At 40.4% G+C, this 13,162-nt stretch overlaps 1 long non-coding RNA gene and 1 other non-coding gene across 2 annotated transcripts; both read right to left on the reverse strand.

The window, feature by feature from the left end:
• Positions 1-340: 340 nt before the first annotated feature.
• Positions 341-8,034, reverse strand: LOC125302936. The gene is made up of 4 exons (XR_007194987.1): positions 7,770-8,034; positions 6,290-6,486; positions 4,813-5,054; positions 341-789 (listed from the first exon to the last, which is right to left on the reverse strand). It is a non-coding gene; the product is annotated as an uncharacterized LOC125302936 (long non-coding RNA).
• Positions 8,035-12,863: 4,829 nt separating this feature from the next.
• Positions 12,864-12,936, reverse strand: trnar-ucg. The gene has a single exon. It is a non-coding gene; the product is annotated as a tRNA-Arg (tRNA).
• Positions 12,937-13,162: the final 226 nt, after the last annotated feature.

Here is a 13,162-nt window from a genome sequence, read left to right on the forward strand (position 1 = left end):
AGGCCAAGTAACCCAATGTTAATGAACTTGGCTAACCAATCAGTAATCTTGTCATGAACAGACTCCTTTGGAACACCAAAGAATTGAATACCTTGACCTTCTATTTGAACTCAATAGGGTTGTGACCATGATAGCCTAAACAAATGTGTTGCCAAATCCATTCTGTTATTCATTGAAAATCTTTTTTTTTGCTCTTTGATTTTAAATCCAAGAAAAATGTCAACCTTCTGTGTTACAAACTAATAATTAGTCAATTTGTTATTATGCTGTAATGCAGTTTATTTAATCTGGATTTTAACATCAACTCCCATTTAATCACCGACTAGAGTTTATTGGGAAATAAAGAAAAACTTTAATTTACAGTATATTACTTTTATTAGTTGTTATTGTTTGACATTTGTCACATAAAGTAATAACTACAACAGTTGTGAAATTTGCATCAAAATAACACATTCATACAACTGCATATGCAAGGACAGTAAACTGTCTCAAATTTAACTTATTCATAAAAGATAACATAAAACATGCTCAAATTATATAGTAACATAGAATTATGTAATTGTATTGTATAGACGACAAACAACTGCTGGTTATTCAACAAAATACAGTTTCCTGATCCTTCGCTGTAATTGTGGTGGCTGAGAGGGCAGCTGAGAATAGTCTTTGGTCTCATCTTGTCTGTTCACACACACACACACTCCTGTCATGTCCATCTTTTCCATCATATCACAGGGCCAGCATGTCCAGTCCATCTTCAAAAGTCATGTCCATCAATCTAATGGAAAACACCTAAGGAAAAAAAATAGTGTAATGTAAGCATACCACAAATTGGTCTATTCTTTTTATTGATTAACAGTAGCACATTGTACAAAAAGGGTAGATGCAAATTGCGCAGATGGCGTTAGTCTTCGACCATTTTTTCTTGATCGTAAGGCTTTAAAAGTAAAATCAATCAATCTTTTCCTCCTGACATAGAGCCTGACAAACAAATGTGTCAGCTCTCTCAAAGTCTTTAAATTTACACTCAGTGGGCAATATTGGCCTTTCTCTCTCTAGGGGAGCAGTTGTAAACTCATTGAATTTCCATCCAGTTCCACACGCAAAGTTTCCTTTTCTCCCTTTCAGGGAGCGCAAAGCACATTTGTCTCTCCCACTTTGTTGTTCTCTGATATCTTTAGACTGCATGCAGCTTATGCAAATAGGCAGCCTTTTATTACACACACACACACACACACACACAGAAAGAAAGAGAGGGAGGGAGAACTTTCTCTCTCTCACACACACACACACACACACACACACACACAAGTGAAAAAGAGAGAGAAAGAGAGAGAGAGAGAGAGAGAACATGCCAATTCATAACACCTATAAGTGAGTTGTATATTATTTAATATCTAATTACAGCTGGTGCAAATGGGTGTGTGGGGCAGCTCTGCTGTCTGGCACTGGTCCACGAGGCTGTTCTCATGGAGAGAGTGCTGCTCGCAGGGCTGCAGAAGCCCATTAGCATCTCACAGCAGAACTTCTCTAAAAGGTGCGGTGCTTGCTGCTGTACACGCCTTTGTGTGGCCTGGATGAGTTTGGGATGGGAACTGTGTGGAGGTGGTGAGGGGTGCTATACGCCAGCATGAGGAGCGGCCAGACAGGCTCTCTGAGGGGGGGGATGGGGGTGAGGGTGGGGGTGGTGGTGGCGGCTAGACTGTGGGTGGGAATGAGAATGGAGTCTGCTGAGTCTAAAGTGCTCCCCCTGAGCTGAGGTTCCCACCAGCGGCGGGGGGCTGACGGTCCCTCCACACAACTCTGACAGCGCTGCCTTTTTACCCGCACATTACTGAGCCGGCTGGCCTCGCCAGCCTAGCAACCTCCTTGGGGGTCAAAGTTCAACACACCCTCTAAAGCGTCTGACAGCAGAAACTTCAGCAATGACAGACCCTGTCTAGACATGTCCACAGACCTGAACTTGAACTTGACTGGAAATGTTGAAGTCCGAGCATTTCAACTGCATCCTGAAAGCACGACACATTGCAATACATCAGAGTTCCTTTCAGAAGTGTTGGGATTCTTCTCCATTGCACAGCATTGTCTTGCTTAACGCATGTTAACTTTGTGTGCATTCCAACTGCCCAAAATCAAACCACATTACATTTCACTCTCTCTCATGCTTTCCCACACATCATTTAGAGGTGCAATAGAATTTCACCTGCGTTCACACTATTTACTTCATGATTTCATCATGACACCATTCAGATTCAACGGTATTGGAACTTAACAGAGCAGAATAAAATCGGCCTATTTATCAGTACAAATAATATTGAACACAGCACAGGTTGAAACAATGTATTGAATGTTGAGTGTATTGAGTGTTCATTCTGGAGCTGGTTTTAAGACAGAGATACTAAACCTCGCAGTTTAGTAAAATGAAGGCATTATATTCAACCCTTAGTGTGGGAAATCTGAAACAATACTACAGTAGGTACATGGATGGATCACACGACACTGAATTAGCTTAGGAATGGCCCCACTGAAATCTCCATGCAGCCCAGACACGCATTATGAACGCAGGACACTAATTAGCATGATCAGGTGGCACTCCGCATCGCTTATCCGTGTACATGTGCACACAAAGGGGCCTCTCGCACCCAACAGTCTCTTTGGCATGCGCGCGCGTCTGCTCATCCTGGGTTTCCCACCCTGCCCCCTTAGCGCTGCGCCAGCGCTAGCACTCACAATGGTGGGAACACAGAGCCCTGAGTGTGTGAGCGAGTGAGTGTGTGAGTGAGTGAGTGTGTGCATGGGGAGTGGGGTGGGGTGGGGTGGGGGGGTACTATTGATGGGGAGCCGGCGCGAGTGGGGCAGAATAATAATGTGACACTGGGGCTCTGTTCATGGCAGTGCAGGGTGCAGCTGCACATGGCGTGCCTGAGTGCAGGCAGCCAGCCACTCACACGCTCGCTTTCAGAGGGGAGCTCGCGAGGAGACTGCCCGCCCGCCCGCCCGCCCACCTGGGGCACAGAGCACCCTTTCAGCCACGCCAGACCTCCGTCAGACACCAGCGACAGCACTGTCTACAAATCCCACCCCATCTCATCCCAGATGAGGTTAACAGGCTCGGATTTGGATTTTCATCTGTACATTCGTTACATTCACACGATTGGCATATGGTGGATGCACGTACATCCCTATCCACTTTGTGACTGCAGTCAAGCAGTATCTGATAATAGCCAAACGTCGATGTATCACAGAGCTGGGTGCAGTTCACCCATTTATTTAAGATCATAACATTACAATACAGTGGTCTGACTGAAAATTAGCAGTTAATTTCCCTAATATCACATGCCGTAGAGTAAGGGCTGCAGGCAGCAGGTGTACTGGCCACCTTAAGAACAGAGGACTGGCCGCAGTGATAGCCACACAAGATTACCAGACATCCTGACACCCAGAATGAGAAACTTCCCACAAGCAAAAGGTGACCATGACCTGTCAGTGCAGTATGAATGTTTTTAAAGGTGGTTTTAAAACAATTACAACACACACATCTTCAGAAATATAAAAACCCTGTGTCAAGTAGATAGATAGATAGATAGATAGATAGATAGATAGATAGATAGATAGATAGATAGATACTATTGATCCCTAGGGGAAGTGCATATGTGAACAATGCTGTGTTCAATAAGGACAAACTACTGGTAATATGCTTATTTTTAGAAACTGTAATGAAAGAATAATATCTTCCTCAAACAACTTGTTTTGCACCAGTAACAAAAAACAGATTTCAAATTATTTATCTGAACGAAAGATATACACAACATATATTTTTCACTATGCTGAACCTTTTGTATCTTCCTTCCACATGGATATCTACTTTGTTGCCATTTTTTGATTGAGTCTGATTAGCTTACAAAAAAACATGTTGATTATGAGCATGATCTTACTGGATCTCTTATAGGCAAACACATCTCTTCCGGCCTTCCAATACGGCATTCTTGGTAAAATAAATGAAAAACAAAAAACAATGCAAATATGACTTTACATGCATATCTCTCTACTACTTAGTATTTGGAGGTAGTGACATCTTTGATCTTCACATGGAAGTCATACAAAGAGTACAGAGAGAGATATTTTTGAGCAGAACATAAATTAAAGGAACTATTGATATGTTTAACAGAGTGTATATACAGTTGAGAGTCCTTGTAAGTAATGCAATGTGATTTCTGTATGAAGCCAACCAAATAACAGTAAAGGACGCATAGACAAAGACAGGTATGACCCTGGAATAGACATCACTCTGACAATAATTGGAAGCTTTCATCACAACAAAAAGAAGTTGCAGCATATTTACAATGCTTTTCATGTGGTCAATGTGCCAAATCATGTTGCATTAAGGAACTCTTTCAACTCTTATTTCTCTCAGAAGTGGTATGTGTCTATATTGAAATTCAGCACCAGTGAAAAGCTACCATGATCCTTTCTAACTGCTGCCACTAGCAGAGGATTTATTCTGCAAACAGAATTCTGGAATATTATTACATTCTAGAATATATCTGATTCTAAAGGGTAGCATTCCCTCTAGATCATGCCCGGCCAGCCAAATAAACAAAGATGGCTTCCTGTCTTCACTGTGATCTGAGCTCTTTCTATTACTTCTCGCTTCCGCAATGCCCTAACGGAGGACTCCTGAGATAATTAGCACCATGAGATAGGGAGGTAATTAAAACGACATATAATGTACTGTCGATTAAACTGACATCAGGAACAACCCCCAACAAACAACACACACACACACTTGGCGGAAAAGACTATGAAGCAACGCACCTCGGATGCCAGCTCAGCCATCTTAGACACCGCAGAGACGTTCCCACATAAGATGGCCTCCTTGCCCGCACCCCTATGCCCGCAGACTGGCGGCCTGTATCTCCCACTGTGGCATTGCCATAGCTTCTCTCTTCTCAGATGGCACCCATGGTTTTGTGGGTAAGGAGCTGAGAGCCGAGGACAGACATGTGCTCCCTTCTATCTCTCCCAGCACAGCCAGGCTCTTCCTACGGTTAGCACAGCTGTGAGACAGGGGAGAAGAAGCCAAAACATAACAAATACAGACATATCTTCATGTCATGACAACCTCTGTGATTGCTAAATAGGTGCAAGTTAACACAGTATATTTATTGTAGCCTACTGTAGTCAGCTGACTGAATTACGTATAAGCATGGTGTAAACAAAGAAATGCAATGCTAAAATGGGTGCAAAAAGGTCTGCAATACACTCTTCAAACATACAGAGATAAATAAAATAACTGTTCTACACAACCACAAATAACAAAAAAATATTTGACATTCTTCAACACATCAGTACAACATTTAATTTATGGTGATGGAATCAACTCACATAGAAATACAAAGTTTACATCAAAGACAAGACATGTCTATTCTGATATGTTGTTATCAACGCCCACAAGAAATATTTGACTTTTATGCACCTAGACTACAGGTGCTGAATGACTTCTTTATGGTCTCAAATCCACAGTGGGCTCCCAGTTAATTTAGATAATTTCAACCATACCCTACATTATGCAATTATTTGAATACTTAGAAATGTAATGTGAGGTTTGTGGCATTGTAACCTGTAAATATGTGTTATTATGACCATTTGCAAATCCTATATTGCCACGTCATTCGCAAGTGATTTTTGATTGCCAAAATAAATCTCTTCTTGCATTGTATTTTTGCCATTTTTGCATTCGTTTCAACAACTGGAATGGTTTGGTCAGTTATGCTAAAGCTATCTTAAATGACCGATACAATGCTTTCTGGTTTGTTTGGCTGTGTTAGTTCAGGTGTTAGGCCTTTCGACAAAATTGTTCTGGATGTGTGAGATGGTTATTCTAATATATATTTATATGTATATATCAAGGTAAAGATTCTAATGACTGAAACAACATCACTGGCCCATGTGAACAACGTGTTGCTGGGTCATGTAGTTATGCATCGAACATCTCTGGGATTTTTTGACCGACTTGGGTATAATAGACTTTGTATTTGATGAGAATTTGTATCATCGTAGCCAATTTAGCCTACAGACGCAATGCATTTGAAAAGAACACTGCATAATATTTACGAGAATATATCTATATATGCCTAAGTAATGATTTAGTTCCTAGGCCTCATTTTATAACAAGCATTCGGCCATAAAAAAAGAACCATTAAGTATAGCCTAACATGATTCACAAAGCCTGTATCCGTTTAAAAAATGGTTTCGTCATTAAAGGCCGACTGACATTTGAAAGCCACCGTACCTTGGATGAGCCTTGAGCGCAGAAGATGTTCGTCAGCTGCATTTCCAGTAAAATAAAGCGACTATGAGAATCATTCCTACTTTCGGTTATCTAGCTTTATGAAAGGTTCTGTACACTCATACAGCTAGAAAACCAAAGATAGAAACCACTCTCTCGGTGCTCTGTGGTGCTGAGAGACAGACACAGCTCTTGGCCATCTGAAAGAACAACATGAAGGCATTAATGAATGCAAAAAATGGGAACGTAAAGCCTTACTAATTCTTAAATATTATAAAGATATTGCACGGAGGAAAGGTCCCGTATAAACATGCCACCCTCGTTAACAATTAAAAATTGAACACCTTTTTTCCCAACGTATGGCTTTACGCACAATAGCGCACTTTAAAGTTAACTCTCAAGTCGCTTCATGGCCAGATATCAAAATAGCATAACAGGCCTGCATAGTCCCATGGCTTTTAAGCCTAAATCGAAAATTCAGCAGCATTACCATTTATGTAAGAGAAGGTCCATGATTGCCTTAATTTCTTAGGTCTTAAATCACTGACACGATAGAATGACTTCAAGAAAAATATGGGTCTTGCCTAGCTCTTGGTGACCAATGCCCAATTGACTTGACTATACCTATAACAGACTTCTGCTACAACAAATATCACCATTACTACTACTAGGCCTACTACTAATAATGATAATAATCATCATAGTAATAGGATAACAATTCGATTTCGCTCCAGCTTGTCTATTGTAATAAGATAAAGTTGATTAGGATAGTTTCACTTCAAGCAGACTGCACTGAGGCTGGCTGTTTTATGGCTGCAACTTATTGCAAATTATGTTTTGTTGTATGGCATACAAGAGGATCCGTTTTCAGTGGGATTTCATCATACTGTAGTCTACTATGATCCATAAGTCCTACATTAAAAACCACTATCACTATCAAATAGCCGACATGCATTCATTATTTTCTACGTCAATTTAGGCCTTCATTTAGATGTAGCAAAGTTTATTCTAGGGTACAAATAACTGTCTAAAACAATTACGAAACACAAAACGCACAGGCCCTTACTCACAGATTTGGGTAGGCTATATTAATTTTAGTTAAGCAATAAGGGAGATGAACCTGAAAGCTTTAGAAATGACAAAGCAGCACTGGGCAGATCCAACATTTCTCTTACATTCACATACTTTGTAATGTTATAAATACAATTTGGAAAATAACTGTATTCATAGGCCTATGTTTGCACTCGTGAGCTCCGATCAACCACCCGTGACTCGCTGTATAGGGTTAACATACATTGCCCATAGTAGACTATTCACATTTCCAGGCTATATTTCTCCAAATCATATTTCCCATATTTTAATTTTAACGGCCATAAATGGACCTTCACTGCCCTTCAAACATGAATTATTTGAAAGAACATTGTTTTGTGAGTGAGCTAGATGCTACAGAACATTTTCCATAATCCCATTAAGTAAAACGTACCAATTGTGTAGAAGGTTGTACATTCCTTGCAGTTGTCCAGACAATAATGAAAATTGTGGTCATAAGTGACCGGTAACAGATGCGCTACTAGAATCCATTCGCGCCCAGCAGAATTGGTGTGTCTTCGGCAGCAGCACGTGGACCTGTCTTGTGAGGTGCAGTCCATCCTCTGTACCCAGGGTGAGTCTCTCCTTGTGGGATTAATGATTTCTATTTGTAATCTTTTCTGAAGAAAAGGAACGTATCCTCATTACAGGCATACACTTGCAACAGGTCTGGAGACACAGGCAGCACCCTCGCAAACCCTCTCCAGGGTCCTGTCACTCCACGTTCGTTTGCGTCTCTGCTTTTAGAGCTGCATGTTCATGGGCTCTTCTGCGAGCGACTCTTAAGCCTCCTCCTCTGATAGTTCTAGCCTGTAGTGACGTCATTTTAGTACAGAGGTTCTTTTTGGCCAATCAGAGTCGACAGAAATTCAAAGATTCTCAATTTAATATCATAGCCTACTCCACTAATGGTAGCCTACGAGTATAATTGTCAATGAGAAAATATCATATGGTTCACTAATAGGTTTCTTCAATTTTATCAAACCAATCAAAGCCATCTGCTCTTCGTTTTAGTCTATGTATTATTTAGCTATTGCACACATAAAATCACAAGCGCTCAAAACCATCCATTTCACGTAGCCTGGTCATAGCTTAAAGTTATGGGTGTGTGTAAGCTTACAACAAGCTGCTACAGTAGGCCTATCCTGCGCTTCTATCAGTCATTTAGAATTCCTGTCACATTATTTCTAAAAGCAACACAGACTGCTGTAAAAACAGACCGTTTTTACACGAGGTTGCTCGATATAAAAGCCACTCAGCCTTCTAGTTAACTTGTTTCATATTTTAAAATAGCCCAATAACTTGTTTCTGTTCAGTAGGTCTAAGCAGGATGACTGTGCATAAAGACTTAGTCGATTATCCCCAAACAAAGAATATAAATTGAATTAATAGACTATTAGCACGTGTAGGCTTTAGCAGTTTTCTTCCATGTCTGATGCAGTGAGAAGTCCTCAAAAACAGGCAAGCAAATGAGAAAGAAAGAAAGAAAAAAAGACATATTTAATTATATATTTGAGAGATTATCTTAACCTTCTAACACTCTTCCGGTCAAAAATGACCGATTTACACATTCCCTGTACCATAAATATGGCATTTTTCATCAGATTGTGTCAAGATCTTATGATATCCTTTACAAAAAGGAATTTTGAGTGATTTATACAACTTAGAAACACTTCTTACACACACTCCTGCAACTTACCACCAATGTCCCCACACACATGCATGCATGCATACACAGAAGCACACACCCACACACACATAAACAGACACACATAAAGTACACACACATACAACCAGTCACAGACACACACACACACACACACTCAGTACATGTTGTCAGTTCATGTGGTCATGTTGCCATTTGTGTGTGTGAACCACGAATGTTCGCACACATATGCATTCACGCACATACCCACCCACACACACACAAACAGACACACACACACACACACGTGTACACCCACTCACGCACACACACACATACACACACACACATACACACACACACAGTTCAGGTTTGTCAGTTCATGTTGCCACTTGTGCATGTGAATCACCAATGTTCGCACACACATGCATGCACACACACACAGAAACACACCCACACACACACAAACAGACACATACACAAACATGTACACACACACACACACACACACACACACACACACACACACAGTTCATGTTGTCAGTTCATGTTGTCATGTTGTCACATGTGCATGTGAACCATCAATGTTTGCACACAAATGCATGTAGCCTACGCACACACAGAAACACTCACACCCACAGAAACACACACACAAACAGACACACACACACACACACACACATACACACACACACACACACACACACACACACACATTTACACCCTCTCTCTCTCTCACACACACACACACACACACACATACACAGTTCATATTGTCATGCTGCCACTTGTACATGTGAACCACCAGTGAGTGTTCGCACACATTCACGTACATACAGAAACAGACACACACACAAACACACATGTTGTAAATGAGCAATTCCATGGAAAATTGACTTTTTGTCACATCCATAATGCCAGTGAAATGCCTTGGCATTTGTATGATGTGAATGATAACATTCATTTTTTGTGCATTTTTTCTCATGTACATTCTTCAGCCAAAAATAGCAAATGCTCAAATTTCATGTAATCATCATACCATCACTTATTGGCCTTATGGATGTTACAAAAAAAACCTAACTTTCCATGGAATTGCCCAGATGTTAATGTTCTAATAAGGTTCTGTTTACAATAAATGTTCTATTAAATAATATTTTTTGTCATGGTATTGGTATTTAAGAGCAGTTAAAACTGTCCGGTCAAACAGTAAATTAAGGGGGGTAGCAACGAACAGTGTTTAAAGGTTAAACTGGCTTGTAAGGCCCCTCATCAAATCTCTTACGTGCCAAGAAGATACAGCTTCCATAAATCGTAATGTTTTTGTTAATTGTGGTGTCTGATAAAGAAGTAGGCCTAGGCTATGCTTAGGCACATTCTACACGTGTGCGTGTAATTATGCTTATACTTTTGCCTTAAAATTATGTGCAATCTGATGGTAAAGTAGGCTAAAACAGTTTCAAATCGTTTGTGACTACTCATAATGGATCTGGACTTTTGTGTCAGAAGATGTAGCCTAGGCTAACTGTAGCAACTGAGTCCATACCATCTTAGCCTACATATAAAATAGCACAAATAGCATACAAAAAGAGAGGTGTATTGGAAATAGCTTGCGCTCACGTTCACGTTTTTCAATAACTGGATGAAATCCACCGCAATACAAGACAATACCACCCCCTAGCGACGGACAACACAATTAAGGGCAATTAACTGTTTTCTCAAATGTTATTAATGTAGCCTACCTGTGCGTGTAAGTTCCATTTTGCAGAATCAAAATCCATCTAAATAAAACTAATATTTTATAAAAGTTAACATTCTCAGAAATGCTATTCACTGCCTAGGCCTACTCCCAATTATGGAGATCTTTGTGGACCGGTTTCAGGTCCAAACAACCGTCATAAGGAACTTGGAGGACAAGCAAACGCATGAAAGAAAGACTCAAGGTGCTTGAAAATTGTTAACTTTTGGCAGAGAAAAGGAGACCAAATTTCCCCTGTGCGGTACAGGAGATATCTCATTTTTTGTTCAGTTCAAAGCTAAAAATGTTTAAAATGACAATACAGGCCTAGGTATTAGACTATAGCCTACATTTGCAAGCGAAGTTATGCCACAAATGTTATCTTCATGCTCAAGATGAACTGAAATCATGTAGGGTAAATAAACTAGCAACGTTAACATAGTGTTTTATCATATTCCTCAGCATATCATTTTAATAAGAGACTTATGATCCATGAGAGGCTAACGTTATTTCACGCAAATGAGAGGCCTAAAATGCAGGGTAGCCTAAAGTTAAAATTTACACTCCAATCATGTCAGTCATCAAGCAGTAAAACATACTAAGTTTATGTAGGCCTGTGTAATATAGGCCTACATAACATTACTCATAACACAGTTCTTTAACTTTACCTAAGATCCTTTATCAACCGTCTCTGACTTGACTTTTCGGCTATTATATTGGTCGAAGGCCCACTGCTTCAGTTCTGAAAGCAATTTACGTAATAACCACTAGGGGGCAATACGGTAATTGGTTAAAAAAAATGCCGTAGGCTAGGCCTACTTGTTCAATTTCAGATATATTTACCTGGGGTTGTAGCCGAGACGAGTAGTTGTCATGCATACGTCTTGTAGGTTATGCAAACACCTAGCCTAGAAATCTACAAGATGATGTAGGCCAGGGGTCTCCAACCTTTTTGGGAAATCATATGGAGGGCTACTCATTTGAAACAAACATACCCTCACCCCTTTTTTGCGAGGGTAGTCCTCCGAAATAATAGGCCTATGTGATTTTTACTTTTAAATTATCAATATTGTGTAGGCCTATACGTCTTTATATATTAAGCAACTGTATTTTCAACTTTAATATCAATAGCCTATGCAAAACTAATAGACTAATATCAATAGCCTATGCAACACTTTAACAAAAAAACAATATTTTTGTGCAATTAATAATTTGGGTTACAATTTGTACCCAATTTATACCCACCCATCAATATGAATTCAGGGGTTGTTTAAGTCCTGATTTCAGTGGACAATTCGGTTTTAACATTTCAATAGTAATCGCCCATTCCACCCTAACATATGAAAACTCCTTTTAAAGTTATTGCACACCTGAAATCTCTCCATGATCTGACAAAAAAGGTCATGCACAGTCCTGCTCAGTCATGCATGCCACACAATTTGTAGCGCTGTTACGGCAGTAGCCTACGGAGGAGAAAAGGCCTGTGAGCTAAAGCAATTGTTTTTCAGTCCTTGAACAATCATGCAAGAACCGTATTTGACGAACATGGAATGGCCACAGAACTTTTGCAAAGATATGTTTCCATTGGCTACACCAGACGAGCAAATTTTTCCCCCTTTACTGTCTATGCATGCGAGCAGCGTGTATGCGCTCCGCTTCCGTTGTTGTTTAAAGATTGAATGGGAAACGGATTTGGAGCCAAAGGCTAAAATGTAACGCAGCTACAATTTGTAAGGTATCACCAATATTAATTTAATGTTACAGATGTATGGCTACATACATTCTTAAAATGGTTCGGGTCTAGACTTAAATATCTATTGAAAACTTCACAATGGAGCGTGTTTTTAGAGCGTGATCTGCAGGCGACCTGTTGGCTATTTTTAGAAGGTGCGCTGGGGCGCCTCCATCCCGCGGGCTACCTGGTGCCCGCGGACACCGTGTTGGAGACCACTGATGTAGGCTATCTTGCGAATATAACTGGCGCCCGTATAAGTAGGCAGATTGTAGGCCTACTTTCTTTCTCCTGGGCAGATTATTCCGTCGTCATCATTGGCACTCTACACAATGTTTCCCAGCAACACCTGCACAAATAGTTATGGTAAAATAATCGACCGCGGCAGGACTCGAACCTGCAATCTTCTGATCCGAAGTCAGACGCCTTATCCATTAGGCCACGCGGCCCAATGCACAGCATGCAAATCACACTTTTTTATTCATTGGTAAATATAATGTAGGCTAATGCGTGACAAATGTGTGGATATTTAAAATTCAAATTGGATTATGGTGAATATTCTACCCGGAAGACAATTTAACATGTTACAGTGTAACAATTCTCTGAGACATCCGCGCCACAAGGTGTCACTAGTTATGCTACTTAAGGTTAGATCTACTCTGGATTCAGCGCGTT

This window comes from Alosa alosa, chromosome 11 (genome assembly GCF_017589495.1).
Source record: "Alosa alosa isolate M-15738 ecotype Scorff River chromosome 11, AALO_Geno_1.1, whole genome shotgun sequence".
Lineage (NCBI taxonomy): Eukaryota > Metazoa > Chordata > Actinopteri > Clupeiformes > Clupeidae > Alosa > Alosa alosa.